Source organism: Microtus oregoni, unplaced genomic scaffold (genome assembly GCF_018167655.1).
Source record: "Microtus oregoni isolate MIOR12 unplaced genomic scaffold, Mior012 000043F_ref0000047, whole genome shotgun sequence".
NCBI classification, from domain to species: Eukaryota; Metazoa; Chordata; class Mammalia; order Rodentia; family Cricetidae; genus Microtus; species Microtus oregoni.
In genome coordinates, this window is record NW_024543210.1 from 2,580,008 (window position 1) to 2,594,784 (window position 14,777).

The 14,777-nt window shown below is 42.7% G+C and overlaps 1 pseudogene; it reads left to right on the forward strand.

The window, feature by feature from the left end:
* Positions 1-8,999: 8,999 nt before the first annotated feature.
* On the forward strand, positions 9,000-14,214 carry LOC121434285 (annotated as a pseudogene).
* The last annotated feature ends 563 nt before the right edge of the window (positions 14,215-14,777 follow it).

Here is a 14,777-nt window from a genome sequence, read left to right on the forward strand (position 1 = left end):
TATCATGTTAATCTACCCAGGCAAGAAAACCACATCTGGTACAGCAACTAAAATTGGGTTCACCATGTAGCTAAGTCTCCAGTAATCAAGTGGCATTCGCTAAGATCTGCAGAGTCCAAATAGGAAAGTTAAATAGGCCTGTTAGAACTGCCATTCTGTTTCTTTCAAGCCCTTAATGGTAGTACTTGTAGTTCTGATCCCACCAGAAATACAGTATTGTCTAGGGGTCACATTTTTTCCTAGTAAAGGTAACCGTAATGGCTTCCATTTGGTTTTTCCATCATAATAGCCCTCACGGTACAGGTTAGAGAACAAATAAAACAATTTTGCCACGTTAAGTATAACTGTTCCAATTAGGCATTCTGGGACTGAAGAAATAACTGCAGGATGGGTTCACAGTCCCCCTGGACACACTTGGTTTTGGTTTCCTGACCTCCAAAGACTAATTTTTTTTTTAAGCAATGACTTGTTTTTTTTTTAAGATTTATTAATTTATTATGTATGTATCCCTGCATGACAGAACAGGGCACCAGACCTCATTACAGATGGTTGTGAGCCACCATGTGGTTGCTGGGAATTGAACTCAGGACCTTTGGAAGAGCAGGCAGTGCTCTTAACCACTGAGCCATCTCTCCAGCCCCCAAAGACTAATTATGAGGGCTACAGTGCTGTTTGGCTCCTCCCTAAGTCAACATCAGTGCAGAGCTAGTGTTCTCTTTCCTCATTACACAGTCTCCCTGGTAAAAGACCACAAGTCCCTTTAGGGAAGGACAAGACAGTGAAATGTCCTTCATAGGACCTGGCATCACCTTTATTCATAGAATTCTGGATCCACAAACTGGCTCAAGATTGAGAACTATTTGAGGGCCTGTATCTCTCTGCCTCTATGATCCAAAATATCATTTTGTTCTCTGGAATGTCTGCCTAATACAGACCAAATAATTCAGTAGGCTTCTTACCTCTTTAACTTGTGGGAACACGATGATCAGTTAGCCAACACCACAGGTCTATATGAGTCAAATACTCAATCATTGTTTGACCTTTGCTGTCCCCCTTGTCTTTGGTGATAGGATACTACCACTGGGTCCCACCACACCAGGTTCCAGCGTGCCCATTGCATTTAAGTTTCAAGGTTGTATGTGGCTCTCACTGTAAGGTCTGTCAGAATGAGAGCAGCAACAGCTCCTCAGGTCCTGATGCTCCTCCCAGATCTCTTTCTTAAAGCAGCAATAAGGGCACATCTGGACCCTCCCACTGTGGAGCTTTTATACAACACATCCACTCCACCATTCCAGTTTTTGGATCTTGGAATACCTCCATCAGGCCATGCGGTGGTGGAGCACTCCTTTAATCCCAGCACTCGGGAGGCAGAGGCAGGCGGATCTCCAAGAGCTAGTTCCAGGACAGCTAAGGCGGTTACACAGAAAAACCCTGTCTCTTTTTAAAAAACAAACAAACAAAAAACCCAAAAACACCTCCATCAGTAGTAAACCAAGGCATATCCAGCATGTTCAGGTCATTCACAGCACCTTTGGCCCTACACTAAGCCAACCAGATAAGCTCTTAGCACCTACCTACCTACCTACCTTTCTTTCTTTCTTTCTTTTTTTTCTTTTCTTTTCTTTTGTTTGTTTTGTTGTTGTTTTGTTTTTTGACACAGGCCGGCCTCCTTGGAGAGATGCCTGCCTCTGCCTCCCAAATTCTAGGATTAAAGCCATATGCCTCCGCTGCCTTTTTAGCGCCTCTCTTTGTAAACTAATCAGAATCTCTGCTCAGTGGACCCATACCAATAAATTCAAGCCCAGCTAATTTCATGTTCCATGCACCACTATCATACACCTTAAAATCTATTTTCCTCCCAATCCCTGTTCCCCAGGCCCCTGCTTGTATGAATTAAACTCTAAAGTTCTTTAGGAACAGAGAAGTGTGATACACCTCCTTGTAGTAGGAGCTGCGGGCCTCTTCCCACAGCCCGGCTCCCACATGGCTAGTTTTACACCAGAAATAACAACACACAAATTGTATTCATTTAAACATTGCTTGGCCCATTAGCTCTAGCCCTTACTGGCTAATTCTGATATCCCGATCAACCCATCTCTAATAAACTGTGTAGCACCGGTTTTACCTGGCTACATGTCTGACCTGGCGGCTTGCTTCATCGCGTGTGTCTGTCCGGGAGAGGGGAGCATGGCCTCTGACCTCACTTCCTCTTCCTCCCAGCATTCTGTTCTCTTTACTCCTCCCACCTATGTTTTAACCTATGAGGCCAAGCATTTCTTTATTACTTAACCAATGACCTTCCTCCATCACCTCCTGGGTCACAATGTAAGCCACACCTTTAACTGCAGGTACACTTAGAGGCTGAGGTAAATTCGCATCATAGTTCGTCCATCTCGTGCCTGGGTTTGGTTTGGTTTGGTTTGGTTTTTTTTGAGACAGGCTATTACTATAGCCCTATCTGGCTTCCAGCTCATGGTAATTCAACTGCCTCAGCCTCCCAAGTGCTAGCTTTACAAGCTTGGACCTAGTGAAGGCCTGGATGATGGGTGGGAGCCATTAATATGAGCGTAGATGGCTGGAGGTGTTCCTGGGGGACAGCAACTGAAATAGAAGCCCTCGTCCAGGAAGAGTGGTGCTTGGATATTTGTGTCAGTTGTCTTTCTCATCTTCCTCCTATTCCTTTGTCTTTTTTCCAGCAGAGTTGATGTAATTCAGACTAGCCTACAGCATGCTATTAGCCAATGACGTCTTTGAACTTGAACCCTGAACTTGATCCTCCTATTGCCATGTGCTGCCTACCATGCTGGAAAACCTTTGTGTTTATAATGCTGGGATCAAACCTAGGAACTTGTTCATTCTGGGCAAATGCTCTACCATTGAGCTACAGCCCCAGCCCCTCTCTTCTTCCACTTTTATTCCATCTGGAACCAGCCTATTGGATGATGCTGCCTATATTCAAGGCATTACTTACCAGTTCTCTGGGAATATTCTGGCAGACAAACCAGGAAATCTGCTTCACTAATTCTTTGGGTAGCTCTTAATCCAGTCAAAATGAAAATTAATAGTAACCATCACGGGCTGGAGAGATGGCTCAGAGGTTAAGAGCACTGGCTGCTCTTCCAGAGGTCCTGAGTTCAATTCCCATCAACTACATGGTGGCTCACAACCATCTGTCATGAGATATACCTTCTTATGGTGTGCAGACAGAGCACTGTATACATAATAAATAAATAAATCTTTTTTTAAGAAAAGAGTAACCATCACAGTAATAAATGGCTGTAATCTCAGCACTTGGAAGATTGAAGCAGAAAGATTGTGATTTTAAGGTAGCCTAGAACAAATCAGACTGACTCAACCAGTTTTTTAAGTTGTGTGTATGTGTGTGTGTGGTGTGCATGTTTGTGTGTATGGTGTACATGTGTATGTGGTATACATGTTTGTGTGTGTATATTGTGTATGTGTGTGTGGTATACATCTGTGTGTACACACATTCATGTGCTAGTGGAGGACAGAGGTGGACATCAAGTGTCTTCCTCAGTTGTTTCTTCATCTTACTTTTTCAAATTTATTTTTGTTGTTCATAATTAAATGTGTCTGTATGTGGGTATGTGTAGTAATAGGAGCGGCGGGGTTGTGTCCCCAGCACCCCGGCCGCCTGCTAGCTTATGCCTCGAAATAATTACACGGACACTGTATTCTTTTAAACACTGCTTGGCCCATTAACTCTAGCCCTTACAGGCTAATTCTCATATCCCGATCAACCAATCTCTAATAATCTGTGTAGCATCAGTCTTACCGGGAAAGATTCTAGCCTACATCCATCCTGGGTCTGAGCTTCATGCGTCTGCCTCAGAGAGCAGAGCTGTCGCGTCTGCCCGGGACAGGGGAGCATGCCGTCTCTGAGCTCACTTCCTCTTTCTCCCAGCATTCTGTTCTGTTTACTCCACCCACCTATGTTCTAACCAATAAAATGAGCCAAGGCAGTTTCTTTATTTTTTAACCAATGACCTTCCTCCATCATTTCCCCTTTTTCTGTTTAAACAAAAAAAAAAGGAAGGCTTTAACTTTAACATAACAAAATTACATATAATAAAACAGTTATCAAGTAAAAATTACAATATTTATATCTATTTTATCTTTATCATAACTAAGGAAAACTATAACTATAACTAACTATTCTTCAACTCCATCAAAGACTCCAGAAAGATACAATATTGCCTAAGCAAACAAGAAATAAGCAACTTTCAAAACTCTAGAAATGACAGAGATATCTCGCTGCCTGGACAGTCACCCAAATTTCCTCTGTACCATTGGGGCATCCATCTTCAGCCTACAGGCCCATAGTATCCAGAGACATTTCCATGAAGCAGGAAATTTCAAAGGCAGTCACTATCTGCTTGTCCTGAAGAATGTCTTGCAGATTCTTTCATGAATCAGGAACCCCGAAAGATCATCTCACCTTTAGGCAAGTTCAGCAGTCCTCTCTCTGCAGGTTCTTTGTGTCCAGTTTATGCAACAGTCCAGGCAAGAGCAGTTTCTTGCCCAAATGGCTATCAAACTCCATAAGGATCCTCTTCGATGCCCATCTTCCTCTTGAAGTAGATTGGTGCTGCTAGGAGCAGACATGTCTCATTGTCATGAAAAACCCTAAGTTATTAAAACATTTAAAATGCCATATTCTATAATCTTTGAAAGATATGAAGAATGCCTATCTAAAATATATCTATGTACATCTAGAAAATCTTAACTAACATGACTACAAACTTGACTATTACGATTATCCATTAACAACCTATATACATTACATTTTTACATGAACTACACAATCACAATACCTTAATCAATATCAGAAATACATATACATATAACAAAATTGACCTTAAATTTAAATCACTAAAGCAAAATCCATATCAATGCAAATTATTCATATCTCTATCATATCCCCCTTTAAATGTAAAAGAACGTTTATAAACCATATTTGGGAACATGGGCGCAGTTTTTTCTCTCCAAACTGCTTCCTGCTGAATGAGGGCGTCGTTAATTAGGTCTTTCATGGTATAACCTGTGTGCTAGTTTCATCTCAGTTGGCAGTTGAGCGAAGCAATTTTCTGAAGGTGTTCACAGCAACCCTTCAGGAGTGCGTGGTCCATCATACCATATTGGGATAGAAGCAATCCACAGACTCTCACCCTCTGTGAAAACAAAATAAGAAACACCTTTCCAAAGCATCATGTCCTTAGATCCAAATTTCAAAGTCAAGGCATTTTCAAAATATCTATGTTGGATTAGTTCAGCAGCATTTAAAAACAAATATGTTTTAGCAGCTGTTGCTCCTTCCTCAGCATTCAAACAATTCAAAGAGAGCATAATAGCATACAGTATCAAGATTCTCTGTGTATTTTCCATCTTTGTGCGCTTTATTTTAACCTCTATTAACGATCAAAGACCAAAGCTAAGAGTCTGTATAAATGGCACTTTTATTGAAGGCTTATTAGACACAGGTGCGGATGTAAGTATCATTACCCCAGAATCTTGGCATCCAAATTGGCCTCTTCAAGAGGTAGATGTTCAGTTTCTGGGAATTGGAACCCTATCTCGTGTAAAACAAAGCACAAGATGGGTTGAATGCATAGGGCCCGAAGGACAAATAGGAAGACTGAGGCCATATATAGCCAATATTACCATAAATTTATGGGGCCGTGACCTGCTACAGCAATGGAATACCGTGATTAACATTCCTGTAGTTCCAGGAACTCATAATTCTGGGAAAGATATGATGAGGTATTATGGAAAAAGTTCACCAGCCATTCAGGCTGTACAAGAACATACAGCAAATACCAAACCTGTCTCATGTCAAGAGCCATGATATGGGACAGTAAGAAATATGAGTTTAGAAAACATCTTTGCTTTTCTTCATATCTATCATACTTTTCATTGAATATATCTATCATGCCTTTCAGTGAATATATATATGTCTATATGATTAATGTTTAAGTTTTTCACAATGAACAATGAGTTTTTCCTGAAGTGACATTTGAAGTTTCCAGGAAGAAGATGGGGCCCCATAACAACAACTCCACCTGGTTGATATGACGTCATGATACTGATAGCGCTACTACAAGACCTGCTTTGGGTACCAGCTGCACAAGACAGTTCCAACTTGGTTAGCTGAAATGGTGCACATCTTATACAACATTTTGGCCAGACCTGCACAAAATACTCAGAGACTATTTGCAATTTTAAAAGACATTGATCTTGAAATTTAACCATCATTTTACTTTCACAGGATCCCCAGAAAGAACGTCGCCCCCATGACAGCTGGAAGTAATTCTAGAGGACGACGTCCCCTCTCCCAGTAAAGTTTGCCCTTGGGTTTAGGGACATCATTTAGGGGTTGATTATAATTAGTATACGGTTGAGGGTTGGGGGAGGAATTTTATAAGCTCAGGGATCATTTTGGAAAAAAAAAAGAGGGATGATGGGATAATAGATTTATAATTGTGAGTTACTGTTTTTAGACAAATATATTGGTATCGATTCTTGTATATTGATACAAAGTTAAATTATATTGACTATTGTATGCATGCATGTTTCTACCTCTGTTTAAAATATTTTTTATGGGGTTGGGGAGATGGCTCAGAGGTTAAGAGCACTGCCTGCTCTTCCAAAGGTCCTGAGTTCAATTCCCAGCAACCACATGATGGCTCACAACCATCTGTAAAGAGGTCTGGAGCCCTCTTCTGGCCTTCAGGCATACACACAGACAGAATATTGTATACAGAATAAATAAATAAATAAATAAATAAATAAATATTAAAAAAATAAAATATTTTTTATGTATTGACATATATTGTATTGATATATATTGTATATATTTACCATATTGCAGTGTACATTTCTACCTCTGATTAAGATACTTATATAGCCGGGCGGTGGTGGCGCACGCCTTTAATCCCAGCACTTGGGAGGCAGAGGCAGGCGGATCTCTGTGAGTTCGAGACCAGCCTGGTCTACAAGAGCTAGTTCTACAAGGTCTAGACTGGCTAGTGGGCAAGCCCCAGAGAGCTTCCTGACTCTGCTTCCTTAGTGATGAGATTACGGGCACACAGCTATGCCTGACTTGTTTGTGGGTACTGGTGATTGAAGTTAGGTCCAGATGTTTACATAGCAAGTGCTTTATCTTCTGAGTCATTTCCACATCCCCTCAACCAGTTACTTGTGTTTAGGTGTGTGAGCACACGCACTTGTGCAAGCCTGTACAATCACAGCACTCGTGTGGCAGTCAGAGGATGACTTTCAGCCTTCCACCTTGATGAGGCTGGGTCTTGTCACAGTGTACTTCAGGCCCTGTGGCCCAGGAGCCTCTCCTCTCGCCTTAGCAGGGCTGAGATTACAGGCGCTACTCATATTGTCAGGATCGGGTAACAAGTTATTTTATCCACTGAGCCATCTCCCCGGCCCAGCCATAGTTGTGTTGTTTTGTTGTTTTTGTTTTTTGAGACAGGGTTTCTCTGTGTAACCCTGGCTGTTATAGTACTCACTCCCCAGACCAGGCTGTCCTTGAACTTTTAAAACAAAACAAAACAAAGCAAGAAAGGACGCAGTTTGAGCACAGTGCCTATGCCTGTTGCCCCAGAGGCAGGGGAATCCTAGCAAGTTCCAGGCCAGTCGGGGCTACCTAAGCAAGACCCTCTTTCTGAAAACAAGAAAGATACAATGTTTGTATGAAATTTTCCTCACATAACACAGTAACATGTAAAATTAAAATGACAACTTACTTCACAAAAAAAATCAATAAAATATGAGGAAAATAGGAAACAAAACTGGATATGATGGCTCACACCTGTAATCTCAGCACTCAGAGGCTGAAACAGGAGGATCACCATGAGTTTGAAGCCAGCCCAGACCACAGAGTGAGCTTTTGTTTGTTTGTTTGTTTGTTTGTTGTTTTCACAGCTGTGTTTGTTTAAGAAGACTACAGAAGGTACGTGCCTGGCACACTAAATTCCCGCGCACTTCTACCATTGGGGAGGTGAAACCCCATGAGGAGTGTACAGGGCCGCCCTCAAAGTCATAACATGCAGAGCACAGAAAACAGTGATTTCTATACAGTCACTATTATGGGCCATGTTTTCCTTTATTTTTGCCCCATAAGCATCCTACCACAGATTAAATACACTGAGAAAACGAAGTTATCCAGAAAGTTGTTTGAGGGTATGGGAGTCACCACTCGTGTACACAAACACAAAAATAAATAGGACTTTTAAAAGAACTAGTGAGGATGTCTTAGTGGATAAAAGCAGTTGTTCCGCAAGCCTGATGGCATGAGTTCAAGGCCCGTAGCCCATGGTGGAAGGTGAGAAGTTACCCCACAAGGGCCCCATGGCATGTGGGCACCTGCACTTGCACACACACCAATAAATAAAATTCAAAACAACCCAGCCATTTTAATAAAACAAAAATTCAAAACTAGGGCAGGAAATATGGATGGAGATAAGAACATTGATTGTGCCAGGTGGTGGTGGCATACGCCTTTAATCCCAGCACTCGGGAGGCAGAAACAGGCAGATCTCTGTGAGTTCGAGGCCAGCCTGGTCTACAAGAGCTAGTTCCAGGACAGGCTACAAAACCACAGAGAAACCCTGTCTCAAAAAACCAAAAAAAAAAAAAAAAAAAAAAAAAAAAACAGATTGCTTCTCCATAGGACCTGGGTTCAATTCCCAGAACCCAAAGGGCAGTTCTATCTGTAAAATCCCAGCCCCAGGAGCTCTATTGCCCTCTTTTGGCCACTGCAGGCATTGAACATATGTGTTGCACAGAAAAACTTACACAGTTGTATCCATCCAGATATGCAGGATTGGTTCAACATATGCAAGTCCGTATATGGGAACGCATCATATAAATACATGTTGGGACAGAATGATCACATGATCTTTTCAATAGCTACAAAAAAAGGCACTTGACTGAGTTTCACATTCCTTCGTGATTAAAGTCTTGAGATGGCTCGGTGGCTGAAAGCAATTGCTGCTAAGCCTGACATGGGAGTCAACATCCAGAACGGACACGGGAGAAGAGAACTGACTCCCGTAAGTTGCCTTCTGACTTCCGTGTGCATGCCACACACACAAAATAAAATGTTTTAAGTCATGGGCGCTGGAAAGAACAGTAAAGAGCACATGCTGCTCTCGCAGCAAACTTGACTTTGCTTCCCAGAACCCACATCAAACTCAAAATGAAAAGTCTTTTACAACTTTCTGGCAAGCCGTCAGCTTATAAAGGTTCATTTAGACAAAGCGCAACAGAACAGCGTGGAGCACAAGGTTGAAACTTTTCCTGGCTTTTCCTTGTGTATGTAAGAAGCTCATGGGTGGGGCTGGAGAGATGGCCCAGAGGTTAAGAGCATTGTCTGCTCTTCCAAAGGTCCTGAGTTCAATTCCCAGCAACCACATGGTGGCTCACAACCATCTGTAATGGGGTCTGGTGCCCTCTTCTGGCCTGAAGGCATACACACAGACAGAATAATGTATACAGAATAATGTATACATAATAAATAAATAAATATTTTTTTAAAAAAAGAAGCTCATGGGCAAGAATGTTAATTTTGAATTCCCAGAGTTTCACTTGTAAAGAAAATGTCTGGGCCACACAGAGAAACCCTGTCTCAAAAAAAAAAACAAACAAACAAACAAAAAAAACCAAAAAACAAAAGCAAAGTCTTGAAGAAGTTAGGAACAGGTGGAGCATACCTGAGCATAAGAAAGTTGCATGTAACGAAGCTTTAGCCAACAGGGAAAGTGCAGACAAGCGGAAAGCATCGTCCTAAGATCTGGACAGAGACAAGGATGCCTACTTTCTCCACTCTTGTTCAAATTGTGCTGAAGTTTCACAGCTATAAGACAGAGAGAAATGCAAATAAGAAGTTGGGGTAAAAGATGGTTCAGCAGGTAACGGTGAGTGCCAGCAACTTGAGTTGTCACTGGGACCTCATCATCCACCATGGCTCACACACACTGGGTTTCGTTTGGTTTTTTTTGTTGTTTGTTTGTTTGTTTGTTTGTTTTTGGGGGTTTTTTTTGTTTGTTTGTTTGTTGAGACTGGGTTTCTCTGTAACTCTGGCTGCCCTGGAACTTGCTTTGTAGACCAGGCTGGCCTCAAACTCACTGAGAGCCTCCTGTCTCTGCCTCCCAAGTGCTGGGATTAAGGGCATGCGACACCACCGCCTGGCACATTATTTTTAAGTCAGTGGAGAGGATGCCTAAAAAGGCCTTCCCCTACAATCAGATTGATGGCTACCTTAATGGCAACTTATGGAAGCAGATACAGAAATCCACAGCAAAGCATTGGACCAAGTTTCCAGAGACCAGTCCAAGAGAGGGAGGAGCAATAATATGAGCAAAGGGGTCAAGACCATGATGGTGATACCCACAGAGACAGCTGACCTGAGCTACTGAGAGCTCACTGACTCTGGACTGATAGCCAGGGGGATGAGGGAGGGGGGAATCCTGCATAGGACCAAACTATCTATGTCTACTGAACGTGGGGGACAGTTGTCAGACTTGGGCAGTCTGTGGGGCCACTGGCAGTGGGACCAGGGTTTATTCCTAGTGCTTGAACTGGCATCTTGAAGCACATTATCTTTGGGGGGTTATCTTGCTCAGCCTAGATGTGGGGGAGGGGCTTGGTCTTGCCTTGAAGTGAAATGTCGGATTCCACTGACTCCCTGTGAGAAGACTTATCCTTTCTGAGGAGTGGATGGCTGGATGGGGAGGAAGAGTGGGGCAGGAGGAGAGGAGGGCGTGGGAACAGAGATAACTATGTAAAATGAGAAAAGACTATTTTAAAAATTTCTTACATTGCTGTTTCCTGACTTCCTGGGTAAGGGTGGCAGAGCATGGTTACAGCTTTTCACTGACAACGTTCAGCCGTCTGGGAAACTTGTCCAGGTTGAGTATGCTTTGGCTGCTGCAGCTGAAGGGGCCCCTTCAGTGGGAATTAAAGCTACAAATGGTGTAGAATTAGCCACTGAGAAAAAGCAGAAATCCATCCTGTATGATGAGAGGAGTGTCCAAAAGGTGAACCAATCACCAAGCAGTTTAGAGCCTGTCCTGGTAGCTCTTGTAGACCAGGCTGGCCTCAAACTCACAGAGATCTGCCTGCCTCAGACTCCTGAGTGCTGGGATTAAGGGCATATGTCACCACTGCCCGGCCAGAAAAATCTTAAACCTGAAGAATATTTTCACTAAAATTGCAGGGTACAAAATCGACACATAAAAACCAGTATGTTTCTAAATGCTTAAAATAAAAATGGGAAAAAAATAGGAAAAACACTTAATTCGTTATAAAGTCCAAAAAATATAATCTGTTTTGGTCTAGGTAACAAATAAAACTTGCCTGAAAATCACAGTGTAGAACTAAGCCATTAGAAGCCAGGGAGTGGTGTCACACACCTTTAATCCCAGGACTTGGGAGGCAGAGAGGCAGAGAGGCAGAGGCAGAGAGGCAGAGGCAGAGGTAGATCTCTGTGAGTTCAGGGCCACCCTGGGCTACAGGAGACTGAATCTGTCTGAAAGAGAAACAGAGCTCACATAAAGGTGATTCCAGCATTTAGGATCCCATGTCTTTAATTCCAGCAGTAGGGAGGTGGAGACAGGAGTGATATGGATGGGCAGAGAGGACTATAAGGCAGGAGGAGAGAGGAGCTCAGGGCAGGCTGAGTCTGAGTCTTTTGGTCTGAGGATTTAGTAGAGGTGAAAGGTCTCTCTAGTGGCTGGTGGCACTGCTTCTCTCATCTCACAGCTTTCTCTCCCTAGTATCTGACTCCAGGTTTTTATTAAGAACAACTAGAATTCGTGCTACCTAGCTCAGTTGGTAGAATGTTTGTTTGCCCTGCCTTGCAGAAAATTCCCCACTTTGAAATGAGAAAGCACAAAAATGAATGAATAAATAAATAAATAGAAAGAAGGAAGGAGGAAGGAAGGAAGGACATAGGAGAGTCAGTAGTTTAAGGGTATCCTCCGCTACAGATATGCAAGACCAGCCTCAAGGCTAAATAAATAAGATCATATCTCATAATAAAAGAAAATACCCAGAGTGGACCAGCTCTCCGGTGTGGGCCGGTTCTCAAACCTAATTTCTGAGGTTCGGGTGTGATAGAGGCTGCACCAGTTCAGGGGCTGCATATGTGGCAGTCTCTACAGCGGCTGGGAAAGAGCAGATTCCAAAAGTGGCCAAGGTGAAAGCCAAAGCGCCGGCTGAGGTACAGATATCTGGCAAGCAGCTCTTAAGAGAGGCTAAGAGAACTCGAGCTCCTTCCACCTCCGCCTCAGCAGAAGATCACAATAACCAAATGATTATAAACTGCGGAAAAGGAAGACTTTTGAAGATAACATAAGAAAAAATAGGACTGTGATTAGTAACTGAATAAAATACGCACAATGGGAGGAAAGTCTAAAGGAAATTCAAAGGGCTCCATCCATATACGAGCGTGCTTTAGATGTAGACGATCGGAATATCACACTCTGGTTGAAATATGCAGAAACGGAAATGAAGAACTCCCAGGTCAACCATGCCAGAAATATCTGGGACTGAGCCATAAAAATCTGCCGCGAGTTGACCAGTTCTGGTAGAAGTACACGTGCGTGGAGATGTTGGGCAATGTCGCTGGTGCCCGCCAGGTATTTGAGCGCTGGATGGAATGGCAGCCCGAGGAGCGGGCCTGGCACTCCTACATCAACTTCCAGCTGAAGTACAAAGACGTGCAGCGGGCCCGTACCATTTATGAACGCCTTGTGTTCGTGCACCCCACTGTGAAGATCAAATATGCCCAATTTGAAGAGAAATATGCTTATTTTGCCCATGCGCGGAAAGTCTACGAGAAAGCAGTTGAGTTCTTTGGAGATCAACATATGGACGAACATCTGTATGTGGCCTTTGCTAAATTTAAGGAAAATCAGAAAAAAAATTGAAAGGGTACAAGTTATCCACAAATATGCCCTGGATAGAATTTTAAAACAAGAGGCCCAAGAACTCTTTAAAAACTACACCATTTTTGAGAAGAAGTTTGGGAACGGCAGGAGTATTGAAAATATCAGGAGCAAGCAGAGATTCCAGTTTGAAGAGGAAGTTAAAGCTAATCCATACAATTACGGTGCATGGATTGATTACTTACGCCTGGTGGAAAGTGACGCAGAAGCTGACCCTATGCGGGATGTCTATGAGGGAGCCATTGGCAGCCTGCCGCCCAGCCAGGAGAAGAGCCACTGGAAGCGCTAGGTCTATCTTTGGATCAACTATGCGCTCTATGAAGAGCTGGAAGCCAAGGATCCCCAGAGGACAAGACACGTATATCAAGCATCTTTGGAACTAATTCCTCACAAAAAGTTCACATTTGACAAAATGTGATTATACTACTATGCACAGTTTGAAACACGACAGGAAAATCTGCTGTTTGCCAGAAGAGCTTTGGGGACTTGCATAGGTAAATGTCCAAAGAGCAAATTATTCAAAGGTTATATAGAACTGGAACTATAGCTTCGAGAATTTGACAGATGTCGGAAGGTTTATGAGAAGTTCTTGGAATTTGGACCTGAAAATTGTACTTCATGGATTACGTTTGCAGAACTAGAGACAATCCTTGGTGATATTGATAGAGCTCAGGCAATCTATGAATTTGCCATCAGCCAGCCATGCTTAGACATGCCAGAGGTACTTTGGAAATCATATATTGATTCTGAAATTGAGCAGGAAGAAACTGAAAGAACACAGTAAAGACCGACAATTGCTTCAGCGAACACAGCATGTCAAGGTACAGATCAGTTTTGTTCAGTTTGAGTTATCCTCAGGGAAAGAAGGAAGCGAGGCTAAATGCAGACAGATTTATGAAGAGGCAAATAAAACCATGAGAAACTGTGAAGAAAAGGAAGAGAGACTTATAGTGCTGGAATCCTGGGGGGTTTGAAGATGAATTTGGAGCAGTATCAGACAAGGAAGGAGTAGACAAACTCATGCCAGAGAAGGTCAAGAAGAGATGAGAGGTCCAAGCCGACCATGGGTCCGATGCCGGGTGGGGAGAATGATTTCATCTTTCCAGACGATGCTGCCAACCAGCCTAACCTCAAGCTTCTGGCAACGGCCAAGCTTTGGAAGAAACAGCAAGAAGAAAAAGAGGCTGCCGAACAGGATCCAGATAAGGACATTGATGAGTTTAGAACCTGACTTCTGAATGTTTTTGTATAGTTACCTAGTAAGGACTTGTTTGGCATCTTTGATAGTTACCTTTTGAATTATTTTTAAAAACACTCTTGGGTTAAATGTGGATGGGAAACTAACCGCAAGTAAAGGAATTTTTTAATTAAAAAAATTAAATAAAGCCGGGCGATGGTGGCGCACGCCTTTAAACCCAGCACTCGGGAGGCAGAGGCTGGCGGATCTCTGTGAGTTCGAGACCAGCCTGGTCTACAGAGCTAGTTCCAGGACAGGCTCCAAAGCCACAGAGAAACCCTGTCTCGAAAAAAACAAATAAACAAATAAATAATTAAATAAATAAATAATTAAATAAAATACCTAGAAATAAATTTAACCAAAAACATGAAATACCTCTGCAATGAAAACTTTAAAACACTGAAAAAAGGCATTGTAGAAGACACTAGATATTGGAGAGACCTTCCATGCTTCTGGATCGGCAGAATTAATATTGTAAAAATGGCTATATTAGCTGGGCGGTGGTGGCGCACGCCTTTAATCCCAGCACTCGGGAGGCAGAGGCAGGCGGATCTCTG